Genomic DNA, 24,328 nt, shown 5'->3' on the forward strand with positions numbered 1-24,328 from the left:
CTGAGCTGAGCTGAGCAGCAGAGCCAGGTCTGAGCCAGAGTGAGTTTTTTTCCAAGCAGCTTGGAAAAACCAGAGGCTTGGTTCCTGCCCACTGTCAGCAATTCCTCCAGCTTGGATGGGATCCCTCCAGCTGCCCCTGTGCTGCCTCTGCACTCTGGGTGGGCTGAAGCCTTTTCCCAGAGAAACCAGGAATGGGATGGGCAGAAAACCAGGGACAGTGGGAGATTATTTCACACACCCACTTGTGGCTGAGCTCTCGCCCCTCCCTGAGCTCGATGCTGTGTCTGCTCCTTGGCTTTTCCCTCTCCACCTGTTTAATCCATGTGGGATGATGGGGCTGAGATGGAATGTAGGAAAATGGGCTGTCCCCTCCCTGGAGAGCAGCACATGATGAGGTGCCCCTGCTTCTGCAGCCCCCTCAGTGATAACAGAGTGTTGATATCTCCAAGATTCCCTCATTCCGAGGAAAACGGGGCTTTTCATTCCAGCCTGCTGAAGTGTTTTCCAGAGCCCTCACAAATGTAACCTGGAAGTGCTGCCTGTATCCAGCTGCTCCCCATGAACCTCCAGAACCATCCCATCACCCTGGTGCCCACCTGAACCCAGGAGAGGTTTGCAAGGCAGGAATTTCCTGCATTGGAGCAGACACTGATCCCCTCTGAGGTGGCTGCTCTGCTCCAGCTGCTCTCAGCCCGAATTTCTCCATCTCCTGCAGCTCCAGCTCCCTCTTCCTGGGCCCTTGGAGCATCACCAGCACCACAGGATTGTGTGAGGGATGGGCACTGCCCTGCAATGGCTTTCACAGAGGCAGTACCAAAAACCCCTCTGGGTGACATTTTCCAGGGCTCCCAGGATGTCACAGGCCTTTTCTCCCTCTCTTCACCTGTGTGTGGAGGAGCTGGTGACAAAATCCCTTCCCACTCACCACCAGCATGGAGAGAAGAGCCCTGTGACCTGGAATGTCACCTCCCAGGAGGAGGGGACACTGGGATCCCTCACAGAACCTTGTGGGGACTCCAGAGGGGAGGCCAAGCTGCCCTGTGAGCATGGGCGAGGCTCAGGGGCTGCCAAGGTGACTCAGGCATCACCTGGGGGAGATTGGCATTCCAGCAGCTCAGGGGATCCAGGGGTGCTCCTGCAGGAGGAGGGCACCAGGAAGGGATGCTGAGGCTGTGATGAGCCATACCCAGCAGCTCTGGAGGTGCTGACACCCATTCTGTGCCTCACTGATGATGTTACCTGGGAGCACAAGAGACTCCTATGCAAAGTGAATTCCCATAACACAACTGCAGCTTCTCTCCAGAGGCATCAGGATTTATTCCAGCCTTTGGTTTTCCTGGATTTTGTGGCTTGCATCAGGCAGAGACCACCAGTCTCCCGCTTGGCTGTCCTGCATCCCATTTCCTTCCCCATTCCTTGCAGACCCTCCCGCCTCTGCTTCTCCCAGGAGTTCCCATCCTGACTGGAATCTGAGGGCTCTGTGTGACCGTGGGCACATCCAGGGAGCTCAACTCCATCCATCTGCTCAACTCCTTGGGAAAAACCAGCGCAGCCAAACAATGAGTGAGTACAAAAGCACATGTGGAGCCTTGGCAGGGAGCGTTCCCTGACTCCCAGCATCCATCGGCCGCTCCGCGCTCCCATCCCTGCCTCTCCAGCTGTAATTAGCACCGAGCTCTGGGAACGAGCTGGAATGGGAGTGATGAACAAAACAGCAGCTCCAGATGAGCCAGAGCACCCGAGGGGGCTGGGATGGAGCAGTGGGATGGTCTGAGGGCTGGGATGGAGGGCTGGGATGGTCTGGGGGCTGGGATAGAGGAGTGGGATGGTCTGAGGGCTGGGATGGAGGGCTGGGATGGTCTGGGGGCTGGGATGGAGCAGTGGGATGGTCTGGGGGCTGGGATAGAGGAGTGGGATGGTCTGGGGGCTGGGATGGTCTGGGGGCTGGGATAGAGGAGTGGGATGGTCTGGGGGCTGGGATGGAGGGCTGGGATGGTCTGGGGGCTGGGATGGAGGGCTGGAATGGTCTGGGGGCTGGGATGATGCTCTGTGCTCTCCGGCCGGGTGCGGGTGCCTGCTCTGGATAACGAGCACCTCGCTCCTGGGAGCTGCCGGCACCAATTCCCCTGCAGGAGCACATTCCTGAAAGCCTCCCTGCTCCAAGTGGTATTTAGCTCATGCTCTGATGCTGGATCAGGGGTCTGGAAAGGCTCTGTCCTTGGGCTGTGTCCAAGGCTGTTCTCACATCCCTCCAGCGATGCTGCTCCTGCCTGGAGGAGCTGACCTGCTGGAGAGGTGACCCAGGGCTCCCGTTAAATTTTCCTCTGCTCAGTGTCCTCCAGGTGCCCCCAGCCACAGCATTCCAGCCTTGCTCTGGTGGCTGGAGACCCATATTCCTTTCCTCCTTCCCCGCCTCCCAGATCTGTGCAGACCATGGCTCTGTTGTCTGTCCAGTCGTAGCCAGGACTTTGTTACGCTGGAATTCGTTTTGTTCTTTTTGATCTTCCTGGAGAAGGCAGAAAGAGAATTCAGCCAAATGGCCTCCACCTGTCACAGCGCCCCTGGGATGAATGCAGGGGCCCCATCCCTGTGTGCAGGTGATGGATGGAAAGTTCACCATCCAGGTGATGGACAGAGGGGGCCCATTCCTGTGTGCAGATAATGGACAGAGCATTCCTGTCCCTGTGTGCAGATGATGGACAGAGGGGGTCCATCACTGTGTGCAGGTGATGGACAAAGGGTCCCTGCACTGTGGTGGCTCCCAGGTGATGGACAGAGGCCTCATCCCAGCATCAGGTGATGGATGGAGGGGCTGAGGGGGCTGGGAATGGCTCTGCAGGCAGTGTCCCACAGTGTCCCTCACCCTGTCCCCCGGTGAGATCAGGACACTGATAACAGCTTTGTTTAGAAGGAAGAGCAGGAAGGGACGTGGAAATCCAACAAAAGAGGAGCTGCCTCACCCAACATCCCAAGGCCCTCGGCTGCCAAAAGTGGATGGAAATAAACTCTGCAGACAATGCAGGGCCCTATCTGGGAGCAGCAGGAGGCCGGCCAGGCCCTGGTGTCCCTGCAGGATCTGATAGGGCTCGGGGCAGGCGGGACGGGCGCTCCAGCCATTGTTCCGTGCTCTGCCTGCGCTCTTGGCCCGGGATCCATACGGAGAGAATCGCAGGAAATCAGAGCAGATCGTATCCAGCCTTCAACTGCAGCACAGCTCAGGGCTGTGCTTTTCTCCCCACTGTCCTTGGTGGCTCTTTTTGGACACAGCTCTCTCCCAAAATAGCCGTGAATGCGACCATTGCCGGACCGTTCATGGTCAGTGTGGCTACATCCTCCCCCTGCAGGGGCTGAAACCACTCAGTTCATAAACACCAGCCTGGGACCTCTGGCAGAGCTGCTGCTGCTTCATCCAGACCCACTGGGGATCCTGCAGGCTCAGGGAGGTCTGTAGGGTCTGTACCCCTGTGCCCAGGGCTGTGGCATTGATGTACCCTCCCCTCCTTGCAGCTGCAGAGGATGGGTTTTACTGCCAGCTTTTCCGTGGAGCAGCTCTGGGTAAGGCAGGCTTTGGTTCTAGGGCAGGATAAGTCAGGATAAGTCCATGGAAGTCGGCAGTGGCCTGGCTGAGCTGTGCCATGGTGTGGGTAAGCTGGTTCATCCACCTCCTCCCGCTCCATATCCCAACAGCTTTCCTTCTCTCAAATATTGCCCCTAATTAATTTATCTGTACCGATGCTCCTGGTAATACCATTATTTGTAGTACCTCCCTGCATCCCCCGGGAAGGGCAGAAGTCTTAATTAACATCCGTGAAGCTGCCTGAGATCGTGCCTGGAAAATGTGATCTGGAGCAACTCCCTGTCCTACCAAGGCTGTTTTATTCTCTTTTGTTCTCCTTCCTTGCAGACCCCTTCTTTTCCAGACAGCCCAGCTTGTGCCTGCCATTCCCACAGCCCAGTCTGTGCCATCCCAACATTCCAGTCTGTGCCATCCTGACATTCCAGTTGTGCCATCCAACATTCCAGCTGCACCATCCCAACATTCCAGTCTGTGCCATCCCGACATTCCAGCTGTGCCCTCCCAACATTCCAGCTGTGCCATCCCGACATTCCAGCTGTGCCATCCCAACATTCCAGCTGTGCCCTCCCAACATTCCAGCTGTGCCATCCCGACATTCCAGTTGTGCCATCCAACATTCCAGCTGCACCATCCCAACATTCCAGTCTGTGCCATCCCGACATTCCAGCTGTGCCCTCCCAACATTCCAGCTGTGCCCTCCCAACATTCCGGCTGTGCCATCCCAACATTCCAGCTGTGCCATCCCGACATTCCAGTCTGTGCCATTACCAAAGCCCAGTCTGTGCCATCCCAACATTCCAGCTGTGCCATCCCGACATTCCAGCTGTGCCATCCCAACATTCCAGCTGTGCCATTCCCAAAGCCCAGTCTGTGCCATCCCGACATTCCAGCTGTGCCACCCTGACATTCCAGCTGTATCATCCCAACATTTCAGTCTGTGCAATCCTGACATTCCAGCTGTGCCATCCCGAAATTCCAGCTGTGCCATCCCGACATTCCAGCCTGTGCCACCCTGACATTCCAGCTGTGCCATCCTGACATTCCAGCTGTGCCATCCCGACATTCCAGTCTGTGCCATTCCCACAGGCCCCTGGCTCCATTGCTGGTTGCTGCTGAATCCTTGCAGCCAAATCTCCCAGGCCTTGGCTGAGCCGAGCTCCAGCACCAGCCAGATTTCTGATGCTTAGCAAAAATATTCATTAACGACTTAATCTGTGCACACACAGGGGAAGCTTTTAGGGAATTTGTTCGAGGGCTGTGAAAGAGGGATCTGGCCACTGCTTCCAGCTCTGCCTTGATCTGTGATCTCATGGATGAGGAATTCAGGAAAATGCTGCTCAGGGACATGGTCCAAAGCATCCCCTGAGCTCACACCCTGTGCACTTCCCTACCTCAGCACTCGCTGCTTGGCTGAGCATGTCCCGGTGCCATGCACTGCAGTATTGTCACCTCAGCCCTGCAGGCTGCTCAATTGTCACCTCAGGACACTGGCAGGGGATGATGCTGCCTGGCTGCTTTGGGAGGGAAGGTCTGAGGGCTGTGATCTCGCTCACAACCTGGCCCAGGGTGTCTGGTTTGGGATGGAAAAGCTTCACACCAGGCTGTGCAGCCTCTGTAAAGGGGTGGCCCTGCTTCTGTGGCCTCTGGCATGGCCCATTCTCCTCCTCAGTGTCCTGCCAGGGCCACCAGGGCAACAAACCCTGAGTTTCAGCAGGGACAAGGAGAAGAAGGCTGCTGGAGCTCCATGAGAGCATCACCTGTGTGCAGGGCAGGGGAAAGGCTGGAGAGGGCTGGGAATGAAAGAGCCAGCCCTGGGATCTGAAGGGATTTCTGGGCTTGGTGCCTGCGCCACCTGTGGAGTGAGGGCTCTGCTGGATGGTCCCTCCTCATCCTCATCTGCACCTTCAGGCACTGTATGCAGGACAGGGGGCTGCAGCCACCGTGGGAGTGGCAATGTGACACTGTCAGTGGCAGTGTGACACCACAAGGGAGAGGGTGACACTGTCAGTGGGAGGGTGACACCTGCAAGAGTCCCCAGTGGCTCCTCTCTCCGGACTGCCTGGGTGCTCTGGGCACTTGTGTGAACACAGAGAAGGGATTGGAGCATCCTGCCCTGTGCTCAGAGGGGACACTGGGAGAGGAGGGACATTCCCATGGGACACAGCATCCATGGGGCTGCCACTCGGCTTTGCCAAGGCTGAGTCCAGCTCTCCCTGCTGCCTCCCCTCTGGCTGTGGAGTCCAAGCCTCACCTGATAACAGCCCCAGTGCTGCTCCTGCCTCCAGAGAAATTTCCAGATTATTTCCACTCACATCAGGAGCCCTCCAGCTGCGCCTGCATGAGCTCCTTCCCTCTCCATTCCCACCAGTGCCACCACTGCCCAGGCCAGGCACAGGAATGAGGGGGAAATGGGGGCAGGATCCCACCCTGGGGTGCCCCCTTCCCTCTGGGAGTGGCAACTGAGGCTGGATGGACACGCGTGGATGGATGGACACACAGACACACGAGGCTTTTAGAGAAGTTTCCAACTCTGTACATGAATCCCTTTGGAAATGAAGTTCCAAAATCACACAGGAGTATCCAGCCATGTCCCAGGGAAGATTGGTGTATCCAGGGAAGCTCAGTGTGTCCCAGGGAAGGTCAGTGTGTCCCTGAAGCCCCTGCCATGTCAGTGGCTCTGGATGGGGGTGGCTCCCAGGGACCACACTCTGGCAGGGCTGGAGCTGCAGCAGGGTTGGGATTTCAGGGAGGTTTTATAGCAAAAATGTTGATGAGTAATGAAAAGGTGCTGCTGAGCCTTGTGGGGAGGAAAGAGGGGAGGGAGCAGAGGGGCTGAGGGAAGGAAAGGAGCCCAAGAAGGAAGGGAAAGGAAGAAATGACCTTGGTGAGATTTTCTGGCTGCTCTCCAGGTCGCAGGCTGGTGCCAGAAAAGCTCAGAGTCCCCTCTGGCTGGGAGCAGTCCCCGTTAGGTGAATCACACCCATCACACACACAGCGCTGGAACATTCCGCGCTCCAGTCACAGGGCTCCAAGTAATTAGGAAAACTGGAAGACCAAGGCAGGGGGAAAACTATGAGTCACACATGGAAGTGGAGTTATTGGAGAGCAGGAGAAGCAGCTTTGCAGAGCTCCTGAGGTGAAGGCGCCCCAGCCCTGGCTCCTGATGGGAAAAGCCATCAGACCTTTCCCTGCACTGGGAGAGAGCAGCTCTGGGAGAGGGCAGGGACACCAGGATGTGTCACACAGGGAAGAGAAATTGCACTGGGAGGAGACGTGAGGGGATTGGGGGTGTTCAGTCAGGAGAAAGCTCCAGGGAGAACTCAGAGCCCCTTCCAGAGCCTAAAGGAGCCCCAGGAGAGCTGGAGAGTGACCTGGGACAAGGGATGGAGGGACAGGACACAGGGAATGGCTTCCACTGCCAGAGGGCAGGGATGGATGGGATATTGGGAAGGGATTCTTCCCTGTGAGGGAGATGAAGCCCTGGCACAGGGTGCCCAGAGCAGCTGTGGCTGCCCCTGGATCCCTGGAAGTGTCCAAGGCCAGGCTGGACAGGGCTTGGAGCACTCTGGGACAGTGGGAGGTGTCCCTGCCTATGGCAAAAGGTTGGAATGAGATTGTCTTCCAGCCCAACTCCTTCTGGGATTGCTGATTTCAGGCAGCTCCTCAGGCTGCCAGGCTGGGAACCTTCTCCCACCCTCCAGCACGAGCCAGCAGCAAAGGGTGACCCCGTTATCCCTCACTCCTGTGGCCAATGAGCCTGAATGCTGCTGGATCCTGGGACAGCCCCAGCCCCACACAGCCCCTCACGTGCAGGGGAGTTCCATAAATCACACAGTCTTCCAAGAAACTGATGGATGGAGCTTTCATCCCTCTCTGTGCATGACCCTTCTGCTGCTCCTCATTACCAACACAAAGGCTGTGTGAAGCTGGGAGCAAACCCGTGTTTATTTAAGGAACTCTCCTCCTGACCCATCCCATTTGGCTCAGGAAAAGCCCTGTTCCAGGCAGGCCTGGCTGTCCCACTGGGGTCACGCTCCTGGAGCAATCCTGCATGGCTGATGGGTGACAATCACACCTTATCATGTCTTATCACACCTTATCACATTGTGTGATGTCGTATCCATGGCACCACGTCACCACCCCCCACCCAGGCGATGCCATCATACCCTTGGTGACCCGGGAGGGCAGAGCTGGGCTCCTGGTGTGGCCTCACCAATTCCCTGCTCCCAGCAGGGTGATTCCCACCAGCTGAAGGATGTGGGTCCATGTTCAGCCCCTGTCCTGCTACAGAAGAGGGCCACCAGTGTCCAGGGAGATCCCAGTTGGGAAAGCTGAAGGGTGGGTGCACATGGGTGATGAAGGGACGTGATGGACGACCCAGGCTGAACACAAAATCCTCCTGCAACTCTCCAGGACAGATTGCTACATCTCCCTGCCAAGAAATCAAACATTCCTGCTGGAGTCAGGCCTTTCACAGGAGCCCCCTCGGGGGCATCAAGTGAGGCTAAGACAACAGGCCAGAGCTTTGTGAGCAAATCACGAGTCCCCAGCGTCCCTCCAGCTGGCAGGACTGTCATTGACCTCGGTGGCCTTGTCCTCCCTGAAGCAGCTCTGTCAATTTGGCCACTTTCCACTTAATAATGGAGCTGGAATATAAAGATGTATCCAGGCCCAACCACAAAACAGCTGGAGACTGTAGGCTTGACCTAATCCTGGTAGAATAAACCAGGGAACGGGTGGGAGTCAGCTCGGATGTTGCTGGCGGGGCTCGGAGCAGGGCTAGGCAATAAAAGGGATCAAATGTGTGAGGCACAAACTGTCTGGAGCCACGGTTGCTGTTGTTGTTGTTGTTTTAACTAATTGAATTGTAGTGCTGCTGAAAGGATTGACAGCTCCGGGGAGCAGTGGCCAGGTACAGCCCCGGCAGGAATCCCTCCTAATCCCAGCCTGCATCCACACACCCGGAGCTGCTCCCGTGAGGCCAAACTCAGCCCCTGACAGACACAGCTGGGGCTGGAGCCCTCCCAGAGATCCTGGCAGGCCTGTTCCTGGCTTCATGGATGCTGTCAAAGCAATTCCTTTGGATCTGGGCAGGCTGGGACAAATGACCTGGGCCATCCCTGCCTTGGGGACAGTCCTTGTGCCTGAGCAGGGCAGGGACACTGAAGGCATTGAGGGGAGTTGCTGCTTGTGGTGAGAGATTTACTTTTATTCCTGGAATGGTTTGGATTGGAAGGAGCCTTAAAGCTCATCCCATTCCACCCCTGTCATGTTCAGGGACAACTTCCACTGTCCCAGGTTGCTCCAACCCTGATCCAACCTGGCCCTGGACAGTCCCACTTTGGGCTAGCTCCCGGGATGCCTTTGCCAGAGGAGGGAGATGGGGGGCCAGGGGAGCTGGGGCTGGTGTGGAGCAGGGGAAGGGAGCAGCATCCCTAAAACTGAGCACCCCGGATCCTTCTGGGGGGTGACCAGGCAGAGACCCGCCTTCAATGTGAATTCTGGGTGACTTCTGGCCCCACCACGGCGTGGTGATGATTTTCACCAGGTTTGGGAAGTGCCAAAGGCTCGGACACATTAACCAGCACTTCACCACTGAAAATCCTGATAAAAACCAGGCGGGAGCTGCCCTGCCCATGCCTCTGCCTCAGAGTTTGTACTGGGATCAGTCCCTGCGGCCGGTTTGGAAGGGTGCAAGGGCTGGGGTGGGCAGCACAGGGTGGGCAGTGCAGGGTGGGCAGTGCAGGGTGGGCAGCATAGGGTGGGCAGTGCAGGGTGGGCAGTGCAGAGAGGGCAGCACAGGGTGGGCTGGGGTGGGCAGCATAGGGTGGGCAGTGCAGGGTGGGCAGTGCAGAGAGGGCAGCACAGGGTGGGCAGCACAGGGTGGGCAGCACAGGGTGGGCAGTGCAGAGACGGCAGCACAGGGTGGGCAGCACAGGGTGGGCAGTGCAGGGTGGGCAGCACAGGGTGGGCAGCACAGGGTGGGCAGTGCAGGGTGGGCAGCACAGGGTGGGCAGCATAGGGTGGGCAGTGCAGGGTGGGCAGTGCAGGGTGGGCAGTGCAGGGTGGGCAGCACAGGGTGGGCTGGGGTGGGCAGCATAGGGTGGGCAGCACAGGGTGGGCTGGGGTGGGCAGCATAGGGTGGGCAGTGCAGGGTGGGCTGGGGTGGGCAGCACAGGGTGGGCAGCACAGGGTGGGCAGTGCAGGGTGGGCAGCACAGGGTGGGCAGCACAGGGTGGGCAGTGCAGGGTGGGCAGTGCAGAGAGGGCAGCACAGGGTGGGCAGCACCGGGCACCCCTCGCACAGCCGGGCAGGGCAGTGGCACCGGGAGCACTGGGGCAGTGTTTGTCCCACCAATGCCTTGGCAAGGCTCGGAGGCGGCTCTTTCCCAGGGGAAGGCTCCTCGCAGGGGCACCTTGTGAGCCCTGCTCTATAAATAGCTGGGAAAGAGCCCGGCAGGAAGCGGCGGATTGAGGCAGGGCCAGGGGAAGGGCTCGGTCCCAGCCTTGGCGAGCGTCGCTCCCGTGGGACGGTGACTCCAGGGCACGGAGGAGCTGTGCCCTCCGGGAGCCCCCATAGGGGCCGTTCTGCACATTTCCGAGGGATAAAAGATGGATGGGTTTGCCTATTTTCAGCAGGCTGGGACCAGCTGGGTTTTGTCACCCTGATGGGCACAGAACATAAATTCCTGACGCAGGTCCCCTCGCTGGGATCTGGCTCACTCCGATCGGATTGAATCCTTCCTAGGGGCCGAGCCGAGCTCTGCTGTGCCAGCTCGTGTCCCACAGGCATTTTCGGGGAGCTGCCTGCGGAAAGAACCCCAGGATCTCCGATTTCCAGCCGGGCACAGGGGCCCCGTTAATGCAGGGGTGCGCCCCATCCCACGCCCGGCAGGAGCGACAAAAACCAAGGAAGGATTTCAAACCCCCGTGGCTTTGCCGCAGCCTTTTGTTTGTAAGTGATCCCAAAATCGCCGCCAGCACAGCCCCGGGCTCTCCACAAGCCTGTGGCTTGTCCCCAGCGTGACAAATGTCCCCAGCAGGGGACACAGCTCGTTTGGGAGCCGCCAGCCCGGGCTGGGGGCTCCGTCCCTGTCCTGCGTTAGAGATCTAAGCTCCCCCAAGGAGGGTAATGGACAGGAAATTAGAGATAAGTAGGTGGTTTGACAGGATTAGGGATAAGCAAAAGAAACTTAATTATGTGATAGCTGCTATCGGACAAGCGCCGCTGAGAAAGGGGATGTAAATGACCTAAAGAAAGCCCGACACCAGATCAAACAGGCGCACTCTGCAGATAACAGCCCAAAAACACGGGGTATAAATATTTATCACAAATGAATTCTCCAAACACTCCCTGCTCACCATCCCATTAACAATAGATGGGATTGAGGATAATAAAGGCTTTCCACGAGCTTTTTTTTTTTCTTTTTCTTTTCCTGGGGCTTTTGTCCACGTGCAGCTGTGGGCGTGTGTGTGAGAGATAGGGATGTGCCCGAGGGGTCCGGGGGTCCCACGTCCCCTCTCTGCCCGGGTCCCAGGAGCTCAGGCTGGGCTCCCTCCGCGCCCCTGGGACTCCGGGGAAGGGGAAAACTCACCCTGCTCTCCCTCCGAGGTCCCTGGTTGGCAAAGAGGGGATGGTAGCTGGAGTAGGGTACATACTAGAACCCCAAAATCCTGGATGATTGCTGCTGTTTCACCCAAGGGAAGAGGAGAACTCACCGTGCTCTCGCTCAGAGGTCCCTGGTTGGCAAGGAGAGGATGGTAGTTGGAGCAGGGTACCGGCTATAGCCAAAAAGTTCTGGATAATTCATGCTGCTTCATCCCAGGGAAGAGGAGAACTCACCCTGGTCTCACTCAGAGGTTCCTGGTTGGCAAAGAGGGGATGGTACAGGAGCAGGGTACAGACTAGAGCCCCAAAATTCTGGAAAATTCCTGCTGTTTCCTCCCAGGGAAGAGAAGAACCCACCCCACTGCTGCCCTTGGTCACTGGGGCAGCAAAGGGAGGATGATGGATGTTCCAGGGAAGGGCTGGAGCCCCAAAACCTGGGCAATTCCGGCTGTTTCTCTCTCCTGAGCAGGCAGTGGGAAATCAATGGGCAGCGGGGCACGTTCTGATGGAGGCACTGGGGAGCCTCTGCCCCTTTTGTGCCTGCAAAGCCCAGCGAGGGTGGCAGGTGCCAGGTGTGGCTGTGACCTCAGCCTGAACAGGGAGTGATCCCCCTCCCCAAACAGGCACAAGGGTCCCCCTGCACAGCCACCCCTCTCCTCCCCTCGGCCACCCTTCCCGGCTCACGCTGCTCCTCTTTCCCGACTCATCCTGCTTGTTGTTATTTATTTCCCCAGAAGGAACACAAAACCTCCCGAACCTGGGCTGGCAAATTACCGAAGCCCAGGAAATGAAAACTCCAGGGCAGCATTAATTGGAAGGCTTTTTAATTAAAATCAGCTTGTTTCACAATCAAAGATAAAAGGAGGGAAGAAAGCTGAAAGGAAAAATAATAATAAAGCAATTCCCTGCCTGCCCCTCTGTGGCATTCACGAGGTGTGGGCTGAGCATCCTGTGTCACCCGCTCTGCTCTCAGCCCTCTTGATTTCCTTTTTTCCCTAAAAAAAGGAATTTTTGGTCTCTTCTTTCTCCCTGACTTCATCCTCATCTGCTCCTCCTCTGCCTGCCCTTGGCATTGGCCTCCCCCTTGTCCCCTGTCCCCTCAAGTACCCATCACCCTGAGCAGAGGGTTTCTCCCAGGGAAGAAATTTTCCTCTGAATTCTTTTATTTTTGGGAATTAAATTCTGGCAGAGATGTAGCATTGCCTAAAGATTTAACTGCTGTGCTGAAGCAGCACTTGATGAGGCTAAATGAGGTTTCTTGCTAACGAAGGGGAATCTTTGTTGCTGGGGAAAGGCTGATGGCCCCGAGGCTGCTGTGGAAGAACCAGGTGGAGGATTGAGATTGAAACCAGGAAATTCTTCAATCAAAATTTATGAATCAGCCAAAAAGATGCTCTTTCTTAAGGCAAGACTTTTGGTCAAAATATATATATTTTTAATGATGGTCAGAGCTGAGCACAAACCCTGAGGAAGAGGAAACAGCTGGCAGGATAGGTGGGAGATTGATGGTAATGGAGACAGTTGGGGAGCTTTGAAGTTTGGAAAACTGGCAAGGGATGGCGAGGGATTTCCAGAAGAAACCAGTGCCTGGCCAGGCTGGGGACACCGAGTGGCAGAGATGACAGAGCCACCAGCTCCCCTTCCCTCAGCCACCGAGGCACGGGGCACATCCCTGGCTTCTCCAGCAGGGAAAACCTTGGATGGGCATGGCTGGAGGTCAGGAGAGAGGGATAGCCTCCAGCAGGACTGTCCTGGGAGCTCTGGGGCTCTCAGACCTCGGAACAACAGTGTGGGGGAACCCAGGACATCCCTCTGGCTGTCCAGCATGGCCAGGACCCCTGCCAGGGGCTCAGAGACTCTGGCACGGAGCCCAAAACACCTGTGGGTTTGATTATGACCCATCGAGCAAATGACCAACCTTAGATGAAGATCAGCAAGCCACAACAGTTTAGGTAGAATAATAGTGAAGTTATCACTGGGTGAAAAATAGATTTTGGGGTTTCTAGAATGGGGGCTCAGGGGGCAAGATGGAGGGAACCCCAGAACTGTGTCCAGCCTTTCTCCTTCTTCTTCTTGGCCTCCATCTTCTGCTGTGATGTTGGCACTCACAGATTGGTTTAGAGTAGAAGCTCACTGTCTAACATAGGTGATGGGTATTGGGAAGTAATTGTAAACATTGTACATTTGGTTTTTAGTATAAAGACATAACACTGCCCTGGGGGCAGGCAGAGTGCCTGGAACTGTCCTGCTGGACGGACCTCGGCAGGGCAGGAGAAAGAATTTTATAGATAAGGAACAATAAACAACCTTGAGACCGAGAAATGGAGAGCCCTGACTCCTTCTTCGAGTGCCAGGCTGGGAAAAGAGACTTTCTAACATATCTTGGGGTCACTCTGACCAACTAGAGATCCCGACATGGGGGTTCATGGAACACTGGTGTTCATGGGACACTGGTGTTCATGGAACACTGGTGTTCATGGAATTCAGAGTTCAGGGAACCCAAGTGGCCCAGAGCTCCTCTCTGGATGCCACCGGGGAAGTTCCAGGTCCCACTGGGGGCCCTGCAGAGCCGATGTGGGCGGCAGGAGAGCGGCAAAGGGAGGTGGGGAGCTGGGATTCCTTATGAACTCCTGGGAAGTGCGGCTCTTCTCCACATCGGGAGCGTTATTTATGTGCAGGGGATGGCGGCTGCTGATGAGAAACACATTGATTGAGGTTTCACAGCTACTGAGCACAGGAGATCCCTATCAGTCCCAAACCTTATCAATGTGTTCCTCATCATCAGCCGGCGTCTCATTAACATAACGAGCTGTCTGCTCCCATTTGGGAGAGCGGCTCCTCCGTGCCTGTGCCTGCACATCATCCACAGCCGGCTCCTCACTGGAACAGCCTCTCTGCAGATCTCAATCCCGGGAAGGAGGGAGTAGTAAGACATCACTTGTTCCACAGTTGTTAGACCTCAGTAAATATGTTTCTAATCAGCAATTAGGGCTTAATTAATGTGCTGAAAATATCGTTTTCCATCTAAATGAAGCTTTTAAAGGAAATCTGAAAGGGGAGGTGGGAAGATGCCGCAGGTGATGTTTGGGTGACAGCTGAAATGCCACTGGTGGGTTTGGGAGAATCCTCACCCTGTGCTCAGGATGAGTTATGGATCTGCCGTCCATGAGCTCCAGGAGGATGGGGCTGCCTGGGAATTGCTCAAACCCAGCCAGCCACCCCCTGCACCCCCATCGAGTGTAAGGAATGGAGCTGAGACAGTCCTGGGAGCTCAGCCCTGCAGGATCCCCGGGATGTCCTTGTCCATCCCAAATCCCACGGTGCTCCATGCTCAGTGCAGGGGACGAGAGTCAGCTATATGCCTGGGAAAGTGCATTTATAGATTCATGGAATCAATCATGTTAGAAAACACCTTTAAAATCCTTAAGTTCAACCATGACCCCAGCCCCACATGGTCATCACTAACCCGTGTCCTCCAGTGCCACATCCACAGGGTTTTTGGACACTTCCAGGGCTGCTGATCCCACCACTCCTCTGGGCAGCCTGGTCCAAAGCTTTGCAACATTTTATGTGGGGAAAAGTTCCCAAATCCAATCTAAACATCCTCTGGTGCAGCTTGAGGCCATTCAAGCTGCTCCTCAGATGCGCCACATTAAAATGACCCTGGGAGGTGTTCCTGTCCTCCAGAGGAATGCCAGAATTCCCACTCCCATCACTGCCTCCCCTTCAGCAGCACGGTTTTGTTGGGCCTTGTTCCCATTTTTCCTTCCTGTGTCCAAGTCCCCTTTCTCTCTGTTCCCTCTTTTCCTTCTGGCAGATGGATGTCAGCCACAGCACCACTGCCAGCCTGGCACTGCTGCCTCCCCACAGGTGCTGGGATTCCAGCAGGTGCCGGGATTCCAGCTCTAATTCCAGCCCTGAGTGTTTGTCCTTTCATTCCTGAAGTGGCTCAAGGGAATCTTGGCTCAGCAGCCAGGTTGTTAATCCAGAGCAAACAAGGGGCTCTGTTGGTCCTCTCTAGCTAATCACCACTGATCCAGCTGACCTTTCCAGCAATCCCAAATCTGGACATGGCACTGCACTGAAGCCACATCTGAGGGAAGGTGCCACAGGAGGGAACATTCACAGCTTCCCTGGAATGGGGCTGCCAGCTGTGCCCATGGGGCTGCTCATCCCAGCTCCCTCATCGCAGGAATGCTAAGCTGGGAGCAGAGATGTCACCACCAACCTGAGATTCCAGCCAGACTGAGATTCCTCCTCTCCCTGCAGAGGTGATGTGTGCCCACCCAGCCAACGCCAGAGAAATTTTGGGATTGCAGAGTGTCAGATTAAGCTTGACAGGTTTTATTTCCCCGATACCAAATTTACCCAGAAACACACAAGGAGAGAAATAAACCCATTTGTGAGTATGAGTTAAATTCCAGCAGTTCCTACCCTGCTGGAAGTGACAGAAATGTTCAAATAACCCAAATGTTTTGAAACTCGATGCAACAGGGGTTGGGATTTTGTTCCCATGTTAAATCACTGCATTTATTTGAAATAAATGGCCCAGATTTTAGAGAGAGAAAAAAGAAAGAAGTAATCTGAGCATAAACAAAATCCAGGTTGTCATGTAGAAACCGGGTGGTGCAGGGGGGGTTGAGGTGCTGGGCCTGGTTTTCCTGGGATAAATGGATAAAAGAACCACATGGATGAGCTGCAGGGATTGGGATGAGCATGGAGAATCCCTTCCCAGAGCTTTGGGAAGGGTTCTTCACCAGACCCCCATTCTGAGCTGCCTGGGACACTGCTGGAACCAGGGACGTGGGTTCTGCAGCACCCACGGCAGCTGAAGGACAGGGTCCTCCAACATTCCCCACGTGGGCCTTATGAGGAGGTGGCAAAATGAGCTTAATTGATGGACCTAATTAAGTTCCCAGCTGGCAGAAGCTGGATCTCAGTGCATCTGGGCTCTGCACAGGATGCTGGTGCTCATGGTGGTGGTCATGGTGGTGGTCATGGTGGCCATGGTGGTGGTGGCTGTGATGGATGTGACCACCATGGCCATGGTCATGGTTGTGGCCCTGGTTCTCTCTGTGCTGCTCACGTGGACCCAGCACAGTTCCTGCCTTGTCCTGCTGCTGCCCCGCTGGGATCTGTCCCTCTGTGCGGGCACAAGGGGAGGTGTGGCAGCAGCCCAGGGTGACTCAAACCTGGGCTGCCAAAGCTCTGGCTGCTGCTGCTCAGCTCTGCCCAGGCACCCATCAGCCCTTCCAGAGCCTCTGCTCCGCACCCCCTGCTCCCCATCCTGCCCATGCCCCTGCACACGCTGGCACCCAGAGCCCATCCACACCCAGAGCCCACCCGCATGGCCCTGGCTGAGAAAATGGCTTTTTTTTTTTTGTTTTTGGTTTACACGGCATTTTTTGATGGCTTTTTCTTTCCCAACCTGCTCCGCACATGGCTCCCCCCCCCGTTCAGTTCGGAGCTGGTGACAGCAATCTGTTCCACAGCCTTGTCAGTGGGAAAGGCTGGAATGAGTGACTGGAGCAGGCGCGATGTGCCAGCGAGTGGAGCTGGTGCTTGGCTTCCCCGGAGCGCAGGGACAGCTGCTCCCTCCACAGTATGGCTGCAGAATGAGTTTTCCTTCCCTTCTTTCCAATCCTGGTCCCTGATGGACTCATCCCTCATTTCGCCACTTCCCGAGCTCGGCTCGGATGCTGCTTTAGCCATCAGGAGCTGAGGTTTATCCCATGGAGTTATTGTTGGCTCTGGCTGTGGAGCAGGCAGTGTCAGGGTGGTGTCAGGTGAGCTGCCTTGGGGAAAGGGCTTTTCCCATCTCCGAGCCTTGGCTCTGCTGGAGCACTCTTTGCTTTTCCTATCACCAGCAGGGTTTGCTTGAATTCCTCCAGGGTGGGAATATTACAGATTGTTACAGAATCATTTAGGCTAAAAAGGACCTCGAGGCTCATCGAGTCCACTCTTTGAGGGGATTCAGGGATTTCCAGGCTGGACTGGATGGGACTGTGCAGAATCATAGGATCCTGGAATCACATAAAGAGCTCTGAAATCAAGTCCAGCCATGGATCCAGCGCCGCCACCCAGTTCCCCAAGGTCATTTCCTCGAGGGCCAGCAAGATCAGGGATGCAGGACTGAGTTTTGCTGATTTTGGTGGCATGGCCTGAGCCCCATCCACCTCCTTCCCAGGTCTGTGCTCCTAAAGTACGAGAAACCTGCCTCGGAAGGAGAAATTCCTGAAACGATTAAAGCATCAGGAGAAATGTTAATTGAATGGATCAGACGGCTCCTTTGGAGCGGGAGCACTCGGGGTGTGACCCAGCTATCGACACCCAATCCACGATAAACAAACAGCAATTACTCAACTCCACAAAAGCAGCCTGGCAGAGCTAAATAAAGCTCTGGGAAACTCCAGCAGAGCGGCTCTGAAACTGCGTGGGAAGGAGCGGAGTGTGGCTGGCTCCGTGCATCCCTCTGGGACGTGTGGCCGTGGGGATGGGGGTGGCTGGGTACAGGAGAGCCAAAGGGAGGTGGCATTTGGGGACAGGCTGGGCTGGGAAAACCACCTGGCTGTGGTGAAGTGTTTTGTGTTCTCCCAAGCACAAATTCCATTGGGACCACAGGAGGAACAAACTGGTCCCTGGAGGAAGCCTGGACCTGGTGAGAGCTGTGTGTCACTGGGATGCTCCCCTTTCCCTGCTCTGCATCCCAAGCCACCTCTTTCCCCCAAAACCTTCTCCTCCCCTGGCATACCCCAATTTCCATCATTGTGCATGCAAGGCCCACGCTGGGAGTAAATAAATAAACAAGCAGGGCCAGCTCCATGCATCGATACGGAGCTTTCTGCCAGCAGCATTAACGAGAGGGATTTTTATCCCATTTTAATAACTGCTGAGAACTGCCTGGTGTGTCCTCTGCAAGAGGCTGCTGTGAGCCCAGCTGGAGCAAAACCATCCACGGCAGATGTGTCTTTCCCTTTCCAACCCATCCTCTTGGGTCTTGCTTCCTTCCCCTTCTCTGGGAAAGGAGAGGCTTCAGGCTGCCTCCTTCCCACCCCCATCGCTGGCTGAGCAGCAGGGATGTGTCCCAGGGGGAGTGTGCTCAGTCTCCTGCAGTTACTGAGCAGCTCTCCCGTGGCTTGGCAAAGCTGTTGGCATTTGGAGTTGGATTTTGTTGGTCCTTCCTCCTTCTTTTTGGTGGTTCAGTGGCCTCACATGCCTGGGCCAGAGGTGTCTCCTCTGCAGCATCAGGGATGGGGTGTGCCCAGGCACCCACCTTCCCTGTGAGCCCTTCCAGCCTCTGGCAGCTGCCAGATCCAGGGGTTTCCCCAGCCAGGGGGTTTATCAGGATCGCTGTTTGCAGGAGCCCTTCTCCTGCTCTTGTTCTGGGGCCTTGTCCTCGGCATCTGGGCCCTGCGATAAAAGACTTCCTCTGATCTGATTGAAATCTGCTGCTGCGTCACTTTATGGGATGTCCTGCAGGGGGGTTGTGTTCCAAGACAATGGGAATATTTTCTTCTAATTCACCTCGTCCCGATTGTCCACGGTTTTATTGAACTCTCTCAGATTTCCTCCTCTCCCCTCCGCAGCCATGGAGCTCCTCCTGGAATAAACTGCTCCGTTCTGCTGGTCATTCTTCTCTCCTTTCATTACTTCCAGCATTTTTATAAGCCTCCTTCCCAAATCCCTGGCACTTGAGTGTCTCCCACCCCCTCATCTGGGCTCCCCTCGTGCTCGGGGTTGGACATTCCCTGCAATCCTCATCCAATTCTCTGCAATCCTCATCCAAGTGCTGAAACCTCCTCCCCTCCCAGCAGGGACCTTGCTGCCCTCCTCTGTTTCCTGCTGCTCAAGCCTGGAAGGTTCCCTGCTGATCCCGCTAAATTGCTTCTTACTCCACAGGTGACTGAAAATCCGTGAGACAGTGAAACTCCTTGGAAAGAAACCTGGATATATTTTTTTTTTCTCAGTGAGAACAATAACAAATGGAAGAGGAAGAAACTGCTCTCCTATGGTGGGGGATGCCCTCCCTGAGCCTGTCACTCCCCATGGCCATTCCCTGTCTCCAGAGCCTTGGAACGTCACAGGTGTTGATGGGTGATGTGCAGGACATCAATCCAGCACCCCTCCCAATGTCACCACGATTTTCCTGTCGCCATGGCAACTCCCATGCGCTCAAAGATGCCCATTTTGCCAAGACAAGGGAGTGAAACAGAGAGCAGGGAACGTGTGGGGCTGCAAAGAGAAGGATGTCATGCCAGAGGAAGGAAAACAGGTACAAAAAGAGAGGAGTGGGGACAAGGACGGGACAGGGAGGATTTATCCCACCTTCACACGGCCCGGGCATTGCTGGGACTGAGCTCTGCACTGTAAGAGCTGAAACAAAGGGTGGGAGGAAGAGGAACTTGTGTCTTGATAAACACGAGGTTGAGGAGGTGACAGGGCGAGGGATTTGGGCTCCAAGCACTTTCTCAACCCATAAATTTTCAAGAGCGGCTCTGAAGCCAGGAAACCTGAGCCGGCTTTGGGAGATAAATGATCCCAGGAGCAGACAGGGTCAGTCCTTGGCCTCCTCCCCAGTCTCACCTTGGCTCTGTCATGGCCACAGCCTCTCTTTGTGCCTGTGGGACCTCGGGTGGGCTCCAGCACATCCATGGAATGGTCTGGGCTGCTGGGGGGACCTTGGAGCTCCCCTGATTCCAGCCCCACTTCTGTGACTCCTGGTGCCCCAAGGGAGGGATGTGCTTCAATCCATGGGCTGCAGTGATGGGGCTGGAGGTGCTGGGAGGTGCAGGGCAGGGTGGCCACATGGGCTGGGCACTGCCTCAGCACGGAGCAGCTCAGCCTGACGCCTCCCCCCGTGTTTGAGGCAGTTGTTTCCCTGTGTTTCCCATCCCTGTTTGCATTCCCTTTCCGTGGCTGCTCAGCCATGAGTTCCCTGCCAGGAGCAGGCCCGGAAACAGCTCCTAGAAAATGGAATCTGGCCCCAGAGCTGGCTATTGAAATGATTTGATGAATAATTTAGGATAACAATTAAAGTCAAAAACTTCACAAATAGCTCATGAGCAATTCCTGGGCCGGAAGAGAGGACAAAGTTGAGCTGATAAAGGCTCTGCTGCCCATCACTCACAAACCCCTGGCCCTGGGCCCAGAGGGAGAGGAGGGAGGGCTGGGGCTGCTCCCACTGGGGCCCCCAGCACCCACAGGGACCCCAGCACCAAAACCACCAGGGCAGCAGGACCACCCTGCTCAGAGGGCACAGAGATGTGGGGAGCTGTGGGGACATGGGAAAGCACAGAGCTCACTGGGACATGTGGCTTTGGGGTCCTTCCTGACGTGTCCCTGGGTTTGCCAAGCACAGCTCCAGCCTGGCAGGAGAGCCCAGGGGCACAGGGAGGGACACTGCAGGTGAAGTCACCTGATCCAACACTGGAGGAGCCTGGTTGAGTCCTTCTTACCTAAGGACAAATCCCATTGAGCCCAGAAAACCCTCAAAACTGGGCACAGGGCGCAGCTGGAAGCTGAGCTGTGCATCCTTCCTGGAGCAGAATGACTTCTCACCCCATCCTGGCATGCTCCAGGTGGGCATCCCCCCTCTCTGACTGTCCCACTGCCTCCCAACCCTGGCAGAAACCCCAGGGACAGCCCTGAGTTGGTTGGAGCTGCCAGGACCTGTTTCCTGGCTGCTGCAGTGACCCCTTCCTCGTCTGCCCAAGCCCCGTGTTCCTTCAGATCAAACAAACGCTTTGCTCAAAATGAAACAAAATGTTTCAATTCCCTCTTGGGTCATTTCCAGCCGAAAAGCGGAGGAGCAGCAGTGAGGAAGGAGCCTGATTCAAAGGTTTGGAGTTCTGCTGGCAGCTTTTTCCAGGGGTTGTGTCTCTCAGCCAGGAGGGAGGCAGGGATTGGGGTACTGGGTTCTTGGAAGGGCCAAGCTCTGCCCAGCCAGCCCCAGCCTGGGTCCCACTGGACGTCTCCAGGATCTGTGGGATATCCAGGGAATGCTGGTGAAGATGCCACCGTGGGGACATCTGTGACATTGGAGGATGCCTGTCTGGGGGCAGTTTTGCTGTAAAATCCCCTAATTGAAGTTCCAGAGCAGATCCTTGCCAGATGTCCTAATTAAGGAGAGAGAGGAAGGGAATTAATGGGAGCCCAGCAGGGAGTGAGTGTCACCCCCAGCCCCGGGGAATGTCCCACCTCAAGGCCATTCCTTCTCCTCCAGCACGGATCCCAGTATCCCTGCCCAGTTCCCAGTATCCTTGGGGAGGGTTCTGGCACCCCAGAAGGAGCTGATGGTGCTGTGCCTCAGTTTCCCAGCAGTGAACTGGGGGTGAGGAAAGCTGACATCATCAACAGAGCTGGCAGAAAGCTGGATATGGGAATGTTCTCTGGGAATATCCTGATAGCTGGTGTTTTAACAGGACAATTCCAGAGCTATTTAGGTTGGAAATTGAAGCTTTGGGTTCAGCTGCCCCAATGTTCTCTGCTGGTGCCTCACCCTTTTCAAGGCAAGAAACAGAAACCATTGCTGAGCATTTTATTTTCCAAACTATTTCAAGGGGGTTTCTGGTCCTGATGTGGGATTAAAAATGAAACTGAAACCAAGAGAAATGGGAAATGTTGGAATTTCCCAGCAAAGAGAAGCTCAGTTTCTGGCCCAACATCCCTCTCTGGCATTCAGGGAGCAGCATTCCATGCAGGGAAGGTGCTGAGCCTGGCAAGGAGGAGGATGCCCAGCTGGAAATACCCTGGGACTGTTTTCCATGGTCATTCCTTCATCTATGCCACCACATTTTGCACTGTGGAAAAATTCTGGGATTCAGATGACAACAGCCAAGAACCACCCACTTGTGGTGCCTCTTTTGGGGGTGACATGAGTTTTGGGAGGCTCCCCCCATTCCCAGCCCCTCCATGGGACTGTGGGGCCTGGTGGGACCTGTGGAGCATCACTCCCATCCCCAGCACCTGCTCAGAGGCAGCAGAGGCTCCGGAGCCGCCGGCACGTTCGGCACTGCCGAGGTTTTATGGAGATTTATGGTAAAATATTCCTGCGTCCTCACTCCACGTTTATTTTTATTGATTTGCAAATGCAAAGCTTTGTTCTGCGCGGGCCTGCGCCTGCCGGGGTGGCGGGAGCTGAGCAGGGAACAGTTTAATGGCTGCTTCCTCTTGGCTCCCACCCCCAACACAAACCCTCCATCCCTTCCCCCAGGCTGCTCAGCCTGGATCCAGAGGAACGGGAGACAGTCCCAGTCCTCAGCTTCCCCATCCCCATTCCCTGCATTCCCTGAATCTCTGTCCCCTACATCCCAATCCCCTGCATCCCCATCCTCTGAAATGGCAGCCCCTTTCCCTGCAGCCCCATCCCCATTCCCTGCAGCCCCATCCCCATTCCCTGCAGCCCCATCCCCATTCCTTGCTCTCCCATTCCCATTCCTTGCAGCCCTATCCCCATTCCCACCTTTCCCATCCCCATTCCCACCTTTCCCATCCCCAGCCTTCCCCTTCTTTGCCCCCTACCTCCAAGCCCTGCATCCCCAGCCCCATTCCCTGCATCCTTCCCCAATGCTGCCCCCCAAGCCCTGTCCCTCCCCAGCCTCTCCCAGCCCAGGTCCCCTCTGTCTCCTCCTGCAGGGCGTTGAGGACAGATGGAAAGGAGAGAAAGCAGAATTCCATCCCTTTCCCTTCCTTTCTCCTCAGCCTCTTGCCACCTGTCGCTGTCCTGGATGGATTCAAAGGAAATGCAGGAATTGCCATTCAGCACAAGGCCTGGAATAAATCTGATCTCTTCTTCCATTGGCGTTTCCATGGTTTTGTTTGAGGGATGTGGGGACAGTCACAGGAAACACCAAGTGCTGACATGTTCCTGATAGAAGATAGCTGTGTCCTGCTCCAGGGTGTTTTCCAAAGGACATGGAGCTGCAGGGACCTGTGGCACTGCTCTGCCGGGTGCTTAGAGATTTAAAACTAAAAAATACCAATTCAGAATGAGAAATTCCTACTTTTTGGTTTTTTATCCACCCAGTAGCTCTGTTGCTCCCAGTGAAGCCTTACAGAGGTTGGAGCTGGTTGCACTTCCACACATTCTGTGGAGAAGGATTGAGGGATGTCTGCCAAGGAGGAGCAGGGGAGCAGAGCCTTTCTGAGCCTCTGATGTCCATTCATTGTCACATTTTTGAGCCTTTCACAGGGTGCTGGGGTCTCTGGCTCAGCACAGGTGACAGGAGAGTCCCAGTTCATCCCATGGGATGGAGCCTCCACAGCCCCACTGGGCTGGAACAGGCAGACCCAGCTGGGCCAGCATTGCCAGGGGCTTCTTCCTGGCTATCCAAAATCCAGCCTTACCCCCCTGCTGCTCCCTGGGGCTCAACTCTCTCTGCAGCTCTCCTGATGGAGACCTGATCCTTTGGGGTGCCCAGACACGAGGGGCTGTGGGAGCAGCCTTGGGAGAACCCAGAGACAACCAGTAACAGGATATTTCAAGGAACCAGAGCAGTTTATGACCATTAATAACATTTGCAGCTCCTGAAGGTTGTCCAGTTCCACAAGAGAGCTCTGCAGGGCTGAGCTGGGCTGGGCTGGCTGGGGGGACCCCCTGGCTCCACTCCTGGGAAATGGGAGTGGCTGGGGATGCCCTGCAGGGACAAAAGTTCAGCCTCAGCTCTTCCTCACATGTCCCGAGCCCTCTCCATCTGCACACCCCCCAGCCATCACCCCGGCATCCCCGTGCCCTGGAGCAGCCCCGTGCAAACACTGCAGATCCTGTGTAAACACGGGCTGCAGATATTTCCCTCATTTATCCCTCGCCGACAGAAGAGCAGCCCCTTTCCCCAGGAAAAATAAACGGACACAATGGCGACGGCGGGTTCAGCAAGTGTTCCCTCAGATTTCCAGCATGTCCACGGAGGTGGCTGTAAACAGACTGACAGCACAACGCCAACCTTGGAAATTCCTCACAGCCAGCTTCCTGTCTCAAATTCACACCAGCGCTTTTCCACCGGGGCCTTAAATTAATGCCCGGCTGGGGTGCGTAATTACCAGCTCCCTAATGGGCCAAAACATCCTGAAGGGCTGAAGTTTCCTTTTTGATTTGTGGCTCCGAGTCAGAGTTGTAATTACCAAATTGATTTTAAATGCAGGCTC

This window comes from Melospiza georgiana, chromosome 12 (genome assembly GCF_028018845.1).
Source record: "Melospiza georgiana isolate bMelGeo1 chromosome 12, bMelGeo1.pri, whole genome shotgun sequence".
NCBI classification, from domain to species: Eukaryota; Metazoa; Chordata; class Aves; order Passeriformes; family Passerellidae; genus Melospiza; species Melospiza georgiana.